The sequence below is a fragment of the Echinops telfairi genome, unplaced genomic scaffold (genome assembly GCF_000313985.2).
Source record: "Echinops telfairi isolate 266 unplaced genomic scaffold, ASM31398v2 ScPeMD7_18;HRSCAF=68, whole genome shotgun sequence".
NCBI classification, from domain to species: Eukaryota; Metazoa; Chordata; class Mammalia; order Afrosoricida; family Tenrecidae; genus Echinops; species Echinops telfairi.
Genome location: NW_022103915.1, coordinates 4655203 through 4669960, shown reverse-complemented (window position 1 = coordinate 4669960; position 14758 = coordinate 4655203). Strand labels below are relative to the sequence as shown.

Below are 14758 nucleotides of genomic sequence, written 5' to 3'. Positions count from 1 at the left end.
TAGTGTTCTGTAGATTTCCACATATAGATCTATTGTTCTTTTATTCAGGTATATCCCTAGATATTTCAATTTGTGCTTGGCTATTGTGAAGGGTACCACCTTTTTGATCTCCTCTTCTGTGGTCTTATCTGCTGTGTATAGTAGTCTGATAGACTTCTATTTGTTGATCTTGTATGCTGCCACTCTGCTATAGTCCTCTATTGCTTCCAGTACTGCCCTTGTGGAGCTTTTGGGATTTTCCATGTATAAAATCATATCATCTGGAAATAACGATAGTTTCACCTATTCCTTCCCCAGGCGAATACCTTTGATGTCTCTTCTTTGCCTTATGATGTTAGCTAAAACCTCCAGGACGATATTAAATAAAAGTGGGGACAAGGGGCATCCTTGTCTGGTCCCCTTTTTCATTGGGATTGTGTTATTCTTTTCTCCATTGACTACCACGTTGGCTGTTGGTTTTCATCTATAGCTTGTATTGTCTTGAGAAACTTTCCTTCCATTCCTATCTTCTCAAGTGTCATAAACAGGAATTGGTATTGGGTGTTGTCGAATGCTTTTTCTGCATCTATCGATATTATCATGTGGTTCTTTTAGTTCATGTCAATGTGGCGAATGATACTAATGGCATTTCATTTGTTGAACCATCCCTGCATCCCCGGTATGAATCCTACTTGGTCATGGTGAATTTTTGTTTTACATACTTTTGTATTCTATTGGTCAGTATTTGGGTCAGGACTTTTGCATCGTTGTTCATTAGGAATATTGGTCTGTAGTTCTCGATTCTTGTGGCATCCCTGCCTGGTTTCAGTGTCAGAATTATACTAGCTTCATAGAAGGAGTTCAGGAGTTTGCCATAATTTTCTATGTTCTGGAAGAGTTTGTGTAGGATGGGTGTCAGTTCTTCCCTGAATGCTTGGTAGAATTCTCCTGTGAAGTCATCTGGCCCAGGGGATTTTTTTGTTGGTAATCTCTTGATAACCTTGTCTCTTTTCTTTCTTTCTTTCTTTTTTTCTTCATGAATTTGCGTGTCATCATTGCACAGGGGCCATGCTAATCTTCTCTGTATTGTTCCAATTTTAGTATATGTTCTGAAGAAGCGAGCACACCTTGTCTCTTTTCTTCTCTTGCTATGGGTCTGTTGAGATTCTTGACATCCATCGGGGATAGTCTAGCGAAGGATTGTTTTTCTAAGAATTTGTCCATGTCTTCCAAGTTCTTGAATTCATTGGAGTACAGTCCTTTGTAGTACTGTGTAATTATCCTTTTGATTTTATTAGGGTCTGTTGTAATGTCCCTTCTTTCATCCCTCATCCTTGTTATTGAAATTTATTCCTTCCTTTCTTTGATTAGGTTTGCCAGTGGTCTGTTGATTCTGTTTATCCTTTCAAGGAACCAAGTTTTAGCATTATTTTTCCCCCATAGTTTTCTTATTTTCCCTCTCCTGAATCTTAGCCCTGATTTTTATTATTTCTTTTCTTTTGCTATTAGTAGGATTATTCTGTTGATTTTGCTCTAGTTGCTGTAAATTTTGCACCAGCATATCAATCATAAGTCTCTTTTCCTTTTTCACGTGTGCATGTATTGCTATGAAACTTCCTCTGATAACTGCCCTTGCTGTGTCAGCGTTCTCGTGTTCTCATTCTCGTTGGTTTCTTGAAATTTCCAATTTCATCTCTGATCTGTGCCAGTACACACTCCTTTTGCAATAGAGAGTTACTCATCCTCCAATTGTTTGCTCTTGTTTTCTTCATCTTCCCTTTGTTGATTTCCAGCCTTATGGCATAATGGTCAGAGAGACAGAGGTCTGTATGATATCAATATACTTAAATTTATGTAGATTTGCCTTATGCCCTAGCATGTGGTCCATCTTTGAATATGTGCTATGTGGGCTTGAAAAAATTGTGATTTTCTTTTTTTGTATTTGGATGAAGATCTCTGTATATATCTATCAGGTCAAATTGTCTAATTGTAATGTTTAGATCTCTGGACTCATTGTTGAGTTTCTTTCCCTGTGATTTATCTTTTTCAGAGAGCAGTATATTGAAGTCACCTACCATAATTTTTGAGGCTGTGATTTCTTTTTTCATCTTTTGGAGTGTTTGGTTGACTTATTCAGTGGGTCTCTCATTCGGGGAATATATGCTTAAAATGCTTACTGGTTCTCTGTCTACTGTTCCCTTGAGCATTATAGAGTGTCCTTCCTTATCTCTTTTTATGGTTTGCATTTTGAGGTCAATTTTATCTGAGATTAGGATTGCAACTCCTACTTTTTTGGAATTGCTGTTTGCTTGGTATGTTTTTCTCCAGCCTTTGATTCTCAGCCTATTCTTTTCTGTATTCTTGACATGTGTCTTCTGTAAGGCAGCAGATTGATGGGTTGTGTTTTCCAAGCCAGTCTGCTATCCTCAGTCTTTTAATGCCTGAGTTGTCTATTGATATTCAGGGTTATTACCTCCATCTGTGGACTCTGTGATGTCATCTTATACCTTTTGTGTTGGGTGTTTTCCTACCTCCCTTTCTTATCAGTGTGTTATGCATATGTGTGTGTGTGAATCATTCTTGACTTCCTTCCACCCTTAAACCAATGCGATCTTGGGGGCTGTTTTCTCTTTGTTGACCTCTGGGTGGGGCTGCTCTATGTGGCAATCTCTGATTTGTGCTCGGAGAGTGCTGTTCTTCTGCCCATACTGGATCGGCAAGGATCTTTTGTAGGGTTGGGTTCCTTTTAACGTATTCTTTGAGGTTTCCTTGTTTGGGGAGACTCTTACTTCTCCATCTATCTTGATAGATAATTTGGCTGCATAGAGTATTCTTGGGTTTATATAATTTTCCTTAAATTTTTGGAATATGTTACTTCACTCTCTCCTCTTCTTCATAGTGTCCACTGATAGGTCTGAGCATATTCTTATTTGGGAATCTTTATACGTGATTGCTTGTTTTTCCCTGGCTGCTCTCGTGATTTTCTCCTTTTCCTCAAAGTTGGATAGTTTAACTATTATGTGCCTTGGTGACTTATTGAGATTCAGTCTAACTGGTGTTCTTTCAGCCTCCTGAATGGTTACCTGATTTTCATTCATTAAGCTGGGGAAGTTTTCCTCTAAGAATTCTCTCACAATTGTTGCAGATGACTTCTTTGTTGTGTCTTCTTCCAGTAATCCGATTATTCTGATGTTTTTCCTCTTCCTAGCATCAGACATACTGTAGCTCTTAGGTTTTCTTCAGCTTCTCTGATTATCTTTTAGAGTTTTGTTCACATTTGTTAAAGTCTTCTTGGCTGTCCTCTAGGTCACTGGTGTGGTTCTCTGCCTCCTCCAGTCAGTTGGCAAAGTCCATGAGTCTGCTACTGGTTTTTGTTATCTCGTCCCTAAGCTCTCATATTTCCCTTTGGTGTATGGTCTTCATCTCCTCTATCAATTCATCCCTTTTCTGAATTGTTTCCCTCATATCCTGTATGACTCTAAGCAGCATTCTGAAAATTTCTTTCTGTGGCAGCTCAATGTCTGCTTCTTCTATGCATGTCATTAGGTTCAAGGCATCTTCTGCCATTGACTTTTGTTTCTCCTGGGTTTTTGTTGAGGTCGTTGGGCCTGATGGCCGTTTCCATTGCATTGTGTTAGAGGAGCCAGGTGCCATTTTCCAGAGTGTTGAAGAGCACTGGCTCTCTCTGGGAGACTCATAGGAATGCTTCTTCAACCTGCCTGCAGCTAATTGCACTATGTAATTGGCCAACTGCTTTATCCTCCTGTGGCCTCACGCTTTCCCTAGTCAACCAGTATTCTGTTATTTGGAGGGCAAGTTGGATGGTCCTCTCAAGGGATGCAGGTTGGGTGGTTGTGGACCAGAAAGGATGGTGCTGTACTGGGTGGTCTCGCAAGAAGCTGTGATGGTGTGGCCCATGGCAGCTTGAGGCACCACAGAGGGAGTGCGGGTGTGCCTGCTGCAATGGGAGTGCCACAGAAGGCTGGTGGGTTGCCTCCTTTGGTGTAGAGCACAGCGAGTTGTAGGCAGAATTACCCTGGTCAGGTAGATTGCTATGGAGGTTGGGGAGAGGTTCCCAGGGCAGCAGCCTGGAGTGTTTTCGAGTGTTGTCCAAGCTGCCTTGGGTCATGTGAGGCACTACAGCATGTGGGAAGTTCTGTCAGTCAAGTGAGACCACAGAGGATGGGTAGGAGCTACCCCAGACACTCAAGCAGGATATCCCTCCAAGAAGGTGACCAGGATTTCCCCAGCCACGTGTCAAGCACTGCAGAGGGCAGTTGGGTGGAATTTCCCCTGGAAGAAAGTGGGCGAGATATCCCCTGGTGGAGGGTGGGTGGGCTTTTCCCAGCATTGGGTTATGCTGCAGAGGGTGGAGCTCTCCCAGCTGGGTGGAGGGGAGGCATAAAGGCCCTAGGCTAAGGGGAGTGGTCTTGAGGTTGGCAGTGGTGTGTGAGAGAAAAGGGAAGAGAAAAAGAAAAGAAAAAATAAACAAAACCCAAGCCTGCTGAGACTGCAGGGGGACAGAGAGAAGAGATAGAAACAAAATAACAATGTAGCTGAGCCCCAATCCTTGACCGTGTGGCTGGAGGGGTTTAAACTCTGCCCCGAGGAGGCCGGCAAGCTGTGGCTGTGTTGAGATAAAGTCCATGCACTGGCTCCAAATGATCCTGCCTCCGGCTGAGACAGTGGTGGGGCTAAGGTCAAACCCTAGCTGGCCTCCATTGTAGTAAGCCAAAAGCCCCAGCCCCTCAAAACCTAGTGGATCCGTGCCTATTTATCTTTATGATGCTCCTCCTGAGAGCCAACAGTGTGGAGTTTCCTTCTTAGTAACTCTCCTGGGTTGATTTCTGCAGTCCCTCTGGTATGTGTTACTCAGTCACCGTCTTCCTAGAAGTCGCCCATGATGATGTTCTTGATGTCATCCCACCTCTACCAGGTCTCCTGTCATTAATGTCCAGGGCATCAGATCTGTACTTGAGATGGCCTCAGAATCCAGGTGGGATATGCTCAAGGTCCTATTTTGACTCTCATGGACTTACTTGAATTTTATTTATCTTCCACCTGAACTTACACATGAACAATTGATGGTTTCTTCCACAGTTGGCCATTAGCTTTACTTTAGCTGAATGTTGAGCGTTTCCATCTGTGGAGGTCCATGAGAATAGTTGTTTTTTTATGTGATGGATAAAGGTATTTTCAATGAAGAATCATTGGTCTTGCACAATTCTATCATGTTACCTTTGTGTATATCAGCAAGACCATATTTTCCAACTACTGTTCCTTCTTAGTTTCCAACTTTTGCATTCCAATTGCCAGTAAGTAACAATGCATCTTGATCAAAGGTTTGATTAATTTCAGACTGGGATAGTTGGAAGAATTCTTCAAGTTCTTCATCACCAGCTTTAGTGGTTGGTGCATAAATTTGAATATTAGTTGTACTTCCTTGTTGGTGTATAGATATTATCTGATCATAGACAGCATTGTTATTCAAGATGAATCTTGAAATGTCCTTTTTTACAATGAATGCAATGACATTCCTCTTGAAATTTGCTGACAGAGAAAGCCATATGATTGTCCAACTCAAAATGTCTAATACCAGTCCATTTCAGCTCACTAATAGCTAGAATACTGATCTTTGTGAGTTCCATTTTATTATAACTTCCAATTTTCCTATATTCATAATTTGTATGTTCCACATTTTAGTTATATATATCTACAAAATCTTAAATTGTGAGCCTTTTAAGGACACTACTGAGAAAGTGAAAAGACAATCCACAGAGTGAGATACAATATTTATCAATTGATCATCTCTGATGACACGATAATAAATTATTAATAATTCCACTTAAATGGACAATCACTTAGAAAGACTTTAATTCAGAAACACATACACACAAGTGTATACATATGCATGTACATGTGTAAAGCAGCCCTGGTGGTGTAGTGGCTACACACGGTCAACAGTTCAAAACCACAAGCAGCTCTGTGGTAGAAAAACTGGGCTTTCCACTCCCATAAATAGTCACAGTCTCGGAAACCCACAGGGAGGTGCTGAGTCAGTACTGACTTGATGGCAGTGAGTTTGGATTGGTTTGGAGAGACATATAAAGCCAGTAAGGATCCCTGGTGGTGTACTGGGTTACACATTGATCTGTTAACTGCAAGGTTGGCAGTTTGAATCCATTAGCCACTCCAAGGGAGAAAGATGAAGCTTTCTACTCCTGTAAAGATTGATAGTCTCAGAAACTCTCAGGGGCAGTTCTCCTCTGTCCTATATGGCCACTGTGAGTTGGAATCACTATGAGATGGCATTTAGCTTGAGGTTTTCTATATAGCCAACAGGCACATAACACATGCTAGGTGTCATCAGGCATCGTGAAATGCAAATCAAAGTCAATGAGATGTCAAGTCACACTCATTAGGATAGCTAGAATGAAAAAGCCAGGCAATGAGCAACGTGGGTGCGGCTAGAGAGAAATTGGACCTTCATAGCCCGTGGATGGGAAGTTGAATGGTGTAGCTGCTTTAGAAAACAGTGGGAGTGCTTGAATGCTCCCACCTGAGAGTTCTCTCAAATGCCCCGGCGATTTCACTCCTAGGTATATAATCGAGTGAAAGCATTTGTCTGTACAAAAACTCATACACTAGTATCTACCGTTGAATCATTCATAATAGCCCAAAGGTGGGAGCAACCCAAGCGCCCATCAACTGAAGAGTTGATCAATAAAATATGACGTAGCCATGCGATGGGTTACCCAGCCATCAACACAGATGAACTGTGGACCCATTATGCTAAGTGAAAGAAGTTGGCCACAAACAGGCCATCATTGACATGATTCCATTATATGCAATGTCCAGGGTCAGTAAATCTGTGATCTACAGAGATACAGAGTAGATTTGATGGTGGTCAACTGTGAGAAGTCTGGTGGCAGAATGGGTTACAATTGGGCTGTTAATCCCAAGGTCAGTAGTTCAAAACCACCAGCTTCTGTGCCGGAGAAAGAGGAAGCTTTCTTGCATTTCAACTGTGGTATCAGAAAAGGTGGAGAGCACCCTGGACTGCCCAAAGAACAAACAGATCTGTCTTGGAGGAAGCACGGCCAGTATGGATGGTGAGACTTTGTCTCAAGTACTTTGGCCATGTTATCAGGAGAGGCCAGTACCTGGAGGACTTCATGCTTGGTAAAATGGAGGGGCAGCAAAAAAGACCTTTGATGAGAGGGATTGGCACAGGGGCTGCAACAAAGGGCTTAAACAACAATGGTGAGGATGACACAGGACTGGGTGGTATTTCGCTTTGTTGTGCATAAAGTTGCTATGAATTGGAATCAACTCCACAGCAGTAAGTTTGTTTGTGTGTTTGTTTAAGGGTTGGGGTAGAGGGAAATAGCTAAAGCGTATGAGGTTTCTTTCACTCACTCACTCACTCACTCACTCACTCACTCACTGTCATTGAGTGGATTCTGGCTCACAGCAGTCCTAGAGGACAGGGTAGAACTGCCCCTGTGGGTTTCTGAGATGGTAGATCTTGACGGGAGTAGACAGCCCTGTGTTTCTCCTGGAGGCTTCTTTTAGAACAGATGCAAGCAAGTGTTCAAGAATTGACCACGGTGATGATTGGGCATTTCCGTCAGTACAATAACAACTACTTTAATGATATACTTAAAATGGGCAAACTGCCTGGCATATGAATTATAGGTCAACAGAGCGGTTAAAGAATGAATGCTTTGGAACAATATATTGAGTTAGGGAAGTGTTTAGAATAAATGTTTTAAGTGGGAAAAAGAAATCTCAGAGTCAAGTAGAAATACAAACATTTCATGTATTCATTTATGTGCTTCCGGAAAGGCCAGGTAAGACCCTCCCTGTTCACATTGTTCATGTTGGTTATCCTGTGGGATTGGACCGCCTGAGGCTCTCAGCTGTTTGTTTTTTAACCTTTTACTGAGAACTGGGTGCAGGTTTCCAGAGTGAATCATGAGTTTCACATCCAAACCTTCTACACATTTTGTGCCTTCTTGTTCATTGCCATCCCCTCCACGGCCTCTCACTTGTTGTGTTAGTCCAGGTGGCCTACAGAAACAAATCCAGAGATACTCATATGTATGTAAGAGAGAGCTTCATATGAAAGAGTAATTGTATATTGAGAAAACATCCCAGCCCAGTCCAGATCAAGTCCACAAGTCCGACATTACCCCATGTGTCCCATACCAGTCTATAAATTCCTCTTCAGACTCACGCAACACATGCAATGATGCCGAATGCAGGAGATCAGAGGCCAGTGGGTGGAAAGTCTTGTGGATCCAGTGGCAGTGTAAGCATCTCAGTGCTGGTGCTGGTGTGGGTCTCCATGTGGCTACTCCAGATCCAGGGCACTGGCTCCATCAGAGTAGCTCCGTGTGGCTTGTCAGCAGGAAGATAAAATAGTGAGAGAGGTCTGACCTGCAGTGAGCTATTTAGCTCCCTAGCGCCTCCAAATGGGGTCATCAAGCCACAACCTGATTGACAGGCTAGGTTCCACCCCTTCACAAGTTGACAGGAGATGTAACTGCCACCCTTGTCTCATTTCTCTTTACCCTGTCTTCATTCCTCCGTCTGCCCTTACCTTGGCTCAGCGCTGCCCTTTGGAGCTCAAGTGGCCAACTGTCTCCAGGCGTGTGGACTGCACTAGCACTATTGCTTCCCTTGCTGGCCTCTGTGCTGTTCGATGCATGATGGACCTACAGGGATGAGCTCAATTCCAGACCTGAAGGGTCACACATCTCCACTGTCTCAGCAGCCTCTCTCTGACCAGCAAAAGCCTTTGGGCTTTCAGATATGCTTTTATTGGTTGATAAGGAGCCCTGGGTTACATGTTGGTTTGATCCATAAGGTCATCAGTTTGAGACCACCAGATGTCCCAAGGGAGAAAGACGAGACTTTCTAGAGATTCACCATCTGGGAAACCCACGGGGACAGTTCCACTCGGTCCTCTAGGGTCACAATGAGTTGGCAGTGGGTGACTCGATGGCAGTGAGTTTTAGGTTTTATTGTGTATGTGACTGTCACGAGTGTGTCGTATTTGTGCCTGTGAAAACCCAAGGGTTTTTTAAGATACAGCAGGGCTCTGGGGAATTAACTCCATCTCTTTCTTTTCGCTTCCGAGGTCAAATATTTCAACCATCTGTGTCAAAGGTTGGAGCCCCCAGATGAGTTGGCGACTCATCTTAGCAGTGAGTGAGGGGAATTGGGCTGACCATGGGTAGGGTCTAGAGTGGTGGCTCATTGCTCTTCTGGCCTGGGCAGTGAGGTTGCCCTGATGAGGTTGCAGAAGGGGTGGAGAGTGGGGTGTGTGTGATAGCTTGGGAGGTGGAGAAAGAGTCGGTGGAGAACAAATGTGTTTCCACTCCAGGTTGCAAAACATGTCCTTCCCCACCCTTCTCACGGGTCACTGAGCTGAAACACCTGGCATCCATAATATCTTCTGTTTAGACCCTGTGGGGAGCCGGGTTAAGTGACTCGTACCAGACTCCACCCCCCATCCCCCCAAAAGAGACAAAACCAAAACCAAGTTCACAGTCGCTGAGTGGATGCCAACTCATAGCAACCCTCTAAGACAGGGTAGAACTGCCCCTATGGGTTTCCAAGGCTGTCGCTCTTCATGGAGAGGAGAGCCTTGTTTTTCTCTCACAGAGAGGCTGGTGGTTTCAAACTGTGGACCTTTCTGCTGGCAGTCCTCCTTATGAACACTGCCATCCGAGCTCCTCTGGTACCCACAGCCAGTCAGTTGTGGAGTCAGGATGCCAACCTGGGTGAGCTTGGCTCCATCTCCCCCCCGCAGCATTCCTGTCCCCCAGATTGCTCAAACATCCCAGAGGTGGGGAGAGGCCTGATGGGGGCCCTCCTTGCTCTCCTTGGCCTGGAGGGACCTTCTCCAGTTCAAAGCTGTCTTGCTTGGAAAACCGTGCTATGCCTCTCCACCCTTTCTCTCTGCAATTTCCCACCAGCCCTGGAGGGCTGGTTGCCATGTGGGCGGTCTGCATTATTCAATCCTGGGGAATATTCAGCCTGTTGACCAGAGGAAGTCATCCTGATGAGGGGGCTGGCTGAACCCTTTTGTCATTAAAGGCCCCTGGGGCTGGGCAGGCTGTGGGGGCTGGCCTGACCAGGAGGGGCTGGGCTGTCTTTGCTACCTGATGGATGTCCTCATTTGGGAACAATGCATTATTGAGCACCAGCTCTTTCCAACCAGAAGCCTAGGTGAATCAGCTCAGCTGTGTCCTCGTGGACAGGAGAACCAAGGAGACTTGGCCCCATACGTGGGGTCTTCCAGGACCTGTGGGGGTGCTGGCCCCTCTTCTTTCAGTTCCTGTGGGGTGCCCACCTCAAGGAGGGGAACCTGGACTTCAGGACGAGAAACATGCCAGAGGTATCAGGTGGGAAGCCCTGACCGTCTGTGTGGATGGCGCACCACCCTTGAGATCTGTGCCAACAGGGTCCTTAGTCCAGTGCAGGCCACCGGGGCCCATGGCTCCAGAACCAGGGAGCTCACTGATCTCCACCCTTCGGCCTCTAGAACCCTTGGGTGCTGTTTTAGAGTGCCCAAACACCATGGGGTGCTGCTCAGTATCCTCAGGGTTCTGAAACCTTCGGTGGACTTTTCTGACCCTTGGGGCCAGTGCTTTTACAACCAATTGGTGGCTCTAGATGCAACTGCACCCCAGTCTGGAAGCCTGAGGGTTTTGCTCGCCTGCCTCTCCACGTAAGCCCTCTGGGGCCACGTCCATCCAGGACACAGTGGTTTGTGAAGCGCCTGGTGGGAGTGACAGCAGGGCCGTGCTTGCTCTGACGGGTACCATTAAAGAGGAACTACTGGGACCTTCTTTGAATTGAGACACAGCGGCTTAGCCATCATTTGGGGTTCCCATTCGGCCTGTATTCCCATGCTGGTTTACATGGGAGCAGGGACCCCCAAAGTCTCCACCACCTCCACCCCACTGCGGCCCCTGCTTGCTCTCCTCCTCCATCCCTCAGGAGCTTGGTGAGCACTGCTCCCAGGAGGCAGCCCTTGCTCCTGGCTCCTGCTTCCTCCAGCTGCCCTCAGGGCCGTGGGAGCAGGAGAGAGGGCCCGGCCTTGGACTTGAGTGGAAGTCCTTCCAGGCTGCCACTGTCTTGTAACCTGGGAGATGGGAGACTGCAAGATGCTGGGTGTCCTTGGTCAAGACCAGGGTCGTTCATTCTCGGCCTGATGGCTATTTGGAGGTCAGCAAAAAAGGGGACAGCCCTCCGTGAGACGATGGACACAGTGGCTGCAACCGCGGCCTCTGACAGGCAGTGGCTGCCGGGAGGGCGCAGGACCGGGCAGCGCTCTGCTCCGCTGCATCGGGGGTGGGGTGGGGGTGTCTCTGAGTTGGAACGCACTTGACAGCACCTAGCGGCCATGGCAACAACACCCCCCCCCCTTTGTTGCAGGCATTGTCTTGTGCACTGAAGGACACTGACCACATCCCTGGCCTCCGCCCACTGGACAAGCTGACACTGCCCAGGCCCCCTGGGTGGGTTCCTCACTGGTTTCCGAAAAGAGCCCCAATAGCCGTGTGTTGATTTCTGAGCTGAACCTCGAGACTCCCCTGCTACGCCTCTGCTGGCCACCTGGCTGGCCCCACTGCTCAACCTGGTGGCACCCCCTTTTTGGGGCTTCCAGGGGAGAATCCGGTTTCCCACCGAAAGCCCCACGGCAAGTCAACTAGGGTCAGACTCACACCCAGCGCGACCGCTCCCCATCCTTCTTTCCTGCTGAGCTCCTGGGATCTCCCCCTAGCCATTCAAAAACCTTCCAGGAGCGCCCACGATGGGCCAGCCCAGTGCAGGACGTGGAAGAAACAGCGTCAAGGACATAGATCGCAACTCCTGCCCCTGTCCCTGTGGAGTGGGGTGTGTGTGGGGTGTCAAACAATAAGCAAATGAATATCTAGCTCAACCTCAGGCCCCATGGCCACTCAAATGCCCCTTCTCAGCTGGGCTGGGCACTCAGAGTTTTTCACCCATCCCCAATCACCCTGGCCCTGCTGCCCAGGAAGCTGGAGCCTCACAAGTGTCCCATAGACAGTGGCCGGAGGGCCAGGACAGCAGCTCCAGGGCTTAGCCACTCTCTCCCCTCTGGGAGCAGGTGCCCCCTGGCTGTGAGTGAGGCATACCACTTCCACCTCCTGCCTGATGGCCACCCTGGAAGAACAGCAGATCCCACAGACTGATGTGCGCCCTGGGGTCCTCACTCTGGCCGCGGAAGAGCAGGGGGCATTCAGCTTCGGACTGGCTTGCTCTGCTTTGCAGAGAGCAGCCTTCTATCTGCAGCAGGGAGGGGGCTGGTGCCCAGCTAGCCGGCCGGATGCTTGAAGTGACCACCCAGGGGAAGCAGGCACTGCGAGGCCCACTGGCTGGTCTGCTGGGGTGCCGTTCCTTGCTGCTGCTGCCTCTCTGGAAGCATTGCTCCCTCTCAACCCCCTTCCTCACCTGCCAGCAACCTGAGAGGCTGGCCGGAAGGGAAGAGGCTTTGTGTTAAGCAAGCACTTAGCGCTGAAGGTCACAGATGGCTGCCTTCAGAATGGACGGCAACTCCACCTAGCCAGAAGCCAAATCCTCTCCACCACACTGGTACGCCACACAGTGAACAGGAAGAAGGTGGGGGTCGGCAAGGACGATGTTTCAGTGGGAACCACAGTCAACACCCACGGATACAGATGGGAAGACCTCCAAAGAGATACTGCTCTGGGCCAGGTGCTGCATGAGACCCCTTCCAAGCACTGAGGAGCAAACATGCCCCTCTGAGGACTACAGTGGGCCTGACTCGAGCCACGTGCTTTCAATGGACTCACAGATTCGAGAAGACCAGACAGCGACAAAGGGAGACGGGAGGAGAATGGACGCGTATGCCTTATGATGTTGGCGAATCTCTCTTGAAAGATGTACAGCCAGAGTGCCCCTCAGAAGGGAAGATGGTAGACTTTGGGCGGTAGAGGTGTCTTTAGGAGGGTGAGACAGGGAGAAGGCTGGTACCCATGACAACCCAACCTGCGGATCAGGTTGATCTGTCCACGACCCATCTCGATGATGACACCGGATGGGGGCAATGTCTTGTTCCATCAAGCAGGGAGGCACCATGCGCTGGGGGCCAACTCCATGGCCACTGATGACCGCGGCATGACCAGCACACCTTCGGAGGGTATGAAGGCTGCCCCCACGATTTCCGGATCTCTTTCTGGGTGCACATGGGGGGGCCAATGTGTGTGGGATCAGCGGAGAAGTGGGATCATGCTTTCCCATTCTGGGGGAAAGGATGGAGAGCCAGGTGCTTCCTCTCTTGCAGACAGGGATGGTGGATGTGTCGGGATGGATACTGCCCGCGTAGGACCGCTGCCAGCCTCTGTGTGAGGGAGAAGCAATTGTGCGTCATGTTAGGGCACACGGGCTGAGGTTGTTACTGCTGCTGATCCTTGCCCATCCCGACCACCAAAGCCCCTGTGCGTGGTGTGCGTTGCCAGGGGCAGATAAGGGGGCCACAGAGGGTGGCTGGTGACACTCATCCGCTCATCACAGGCGGGCCTGCTCCTGTCGCGAAGCAGGGACAGTGCCGGGGGCAGGGGTGGGGGGGACAAGGAGGACATTTTCCTCCAGCTCTCTCCCAGTTGGCTCGGCGGCGGGAAAGCACAGAATCCCAGACATGAAGTCACCGTTTGTTTTCGGCGTGAGAGCAAGAAAAAAGCCGCAGCAGTCCTGTGTTTGCCTTATTAAGGCTCATTTTCTCATTACAATTTCCCCTTCTAATTGCCAATTTTCCCCAGCTTCTCCAAGAGCCTTTTACTCCTGCCTCGCTCTGCCCGCGTAAGAGCGGGGGCTTCGAGAAGCGGCCACAGATGGGCAAAGGAGAAACACACATGCTTGTTTTTCATGTTACTTGAAATCGTCTTCTCTTGGTGCTGCTACTGGACGGACAACTGCCAGTTTCTTCTGGCCACGTGGTCAGGGACTCGCCTGGATGGCTAGCTGGAGGGAGAAGGGGTGGCGGGGTTGGGGTTCACCCCTACATGTCCTTCCTGAGGCTCGGACCTGAGTTTGAGTCTCAAATGCAGCTGGGCGTGGGCATGCTGAGCGACATGGCAGTGATGTCCCACTAGCTGATGGACAGGCCACTCGATCACCACTGGGAGACACAGCAGAGCCGTGTCTCCTTGGTGGAGGGAGCAGTCTCACCCCCATTTATGATGGGGGGCATGTTCAGAAAGCCGGGGAGACTTGGCCCAGGTAGTTTAGGCAACAGAGGCAGATCTAGAATTTCCCTGATGCCCAGTTCTCTGTCCCAGGGGTTCCTTCCACACCAGAGGCCCAGCCAGTCCATGAAGTGTCCTTCACCAAAGACAGGACCCTCTTACTGCCCTTCTCTGAGCAGGGCCAGGGTTGGCGTCACCTCCCTCACTGGCCCTGAGTTCTTGTAGTGTCTTTTCTCACCCAGGCCTTGATCCCACCTAAGGTAGTTAGTTCATTGTGCCAACCTGGCCGATAAACACAGGTGGGATTAATTGAAGGGCAGAGGGATAAATGGCTCAGTGAGCCTCACCTTTCGAGTTCTCGGGTCTCTTGCTTTGTGATGGCCACACCAGGGTGCAGCTGCCTTGGCCAGTTCCCTGATTCAGCTTGCAAGGCTCACTTCCTGCAAGACATCCCCTAGAAGAAGCTGCATGCACCTACCCCGATGCAGCCCTGGGTGCTGGAGCAGCCGTGTGGAGACCCCTGCCAGCGCTCA

The 14758-nt window shown here is 48.6% G+C and overlaps 1 non-coding gene across 1 annotated transcript; it reads right to left on the bottom strand.

Annotated features, from left to right (window-relative positions):
- Positions 1-997: 997 nt before the first annotated feature.
- Positions 998-1104, bottom strand: LOC115868820. The gene has a single exon (XR_004045798.1). It is a non-coding gene; the product is annotated as a U6 spliceosomal RNA (small nuclear RNA).
- Between the last annotated feature and the right edge of the window lie 13654 nt (positions 1105-14758).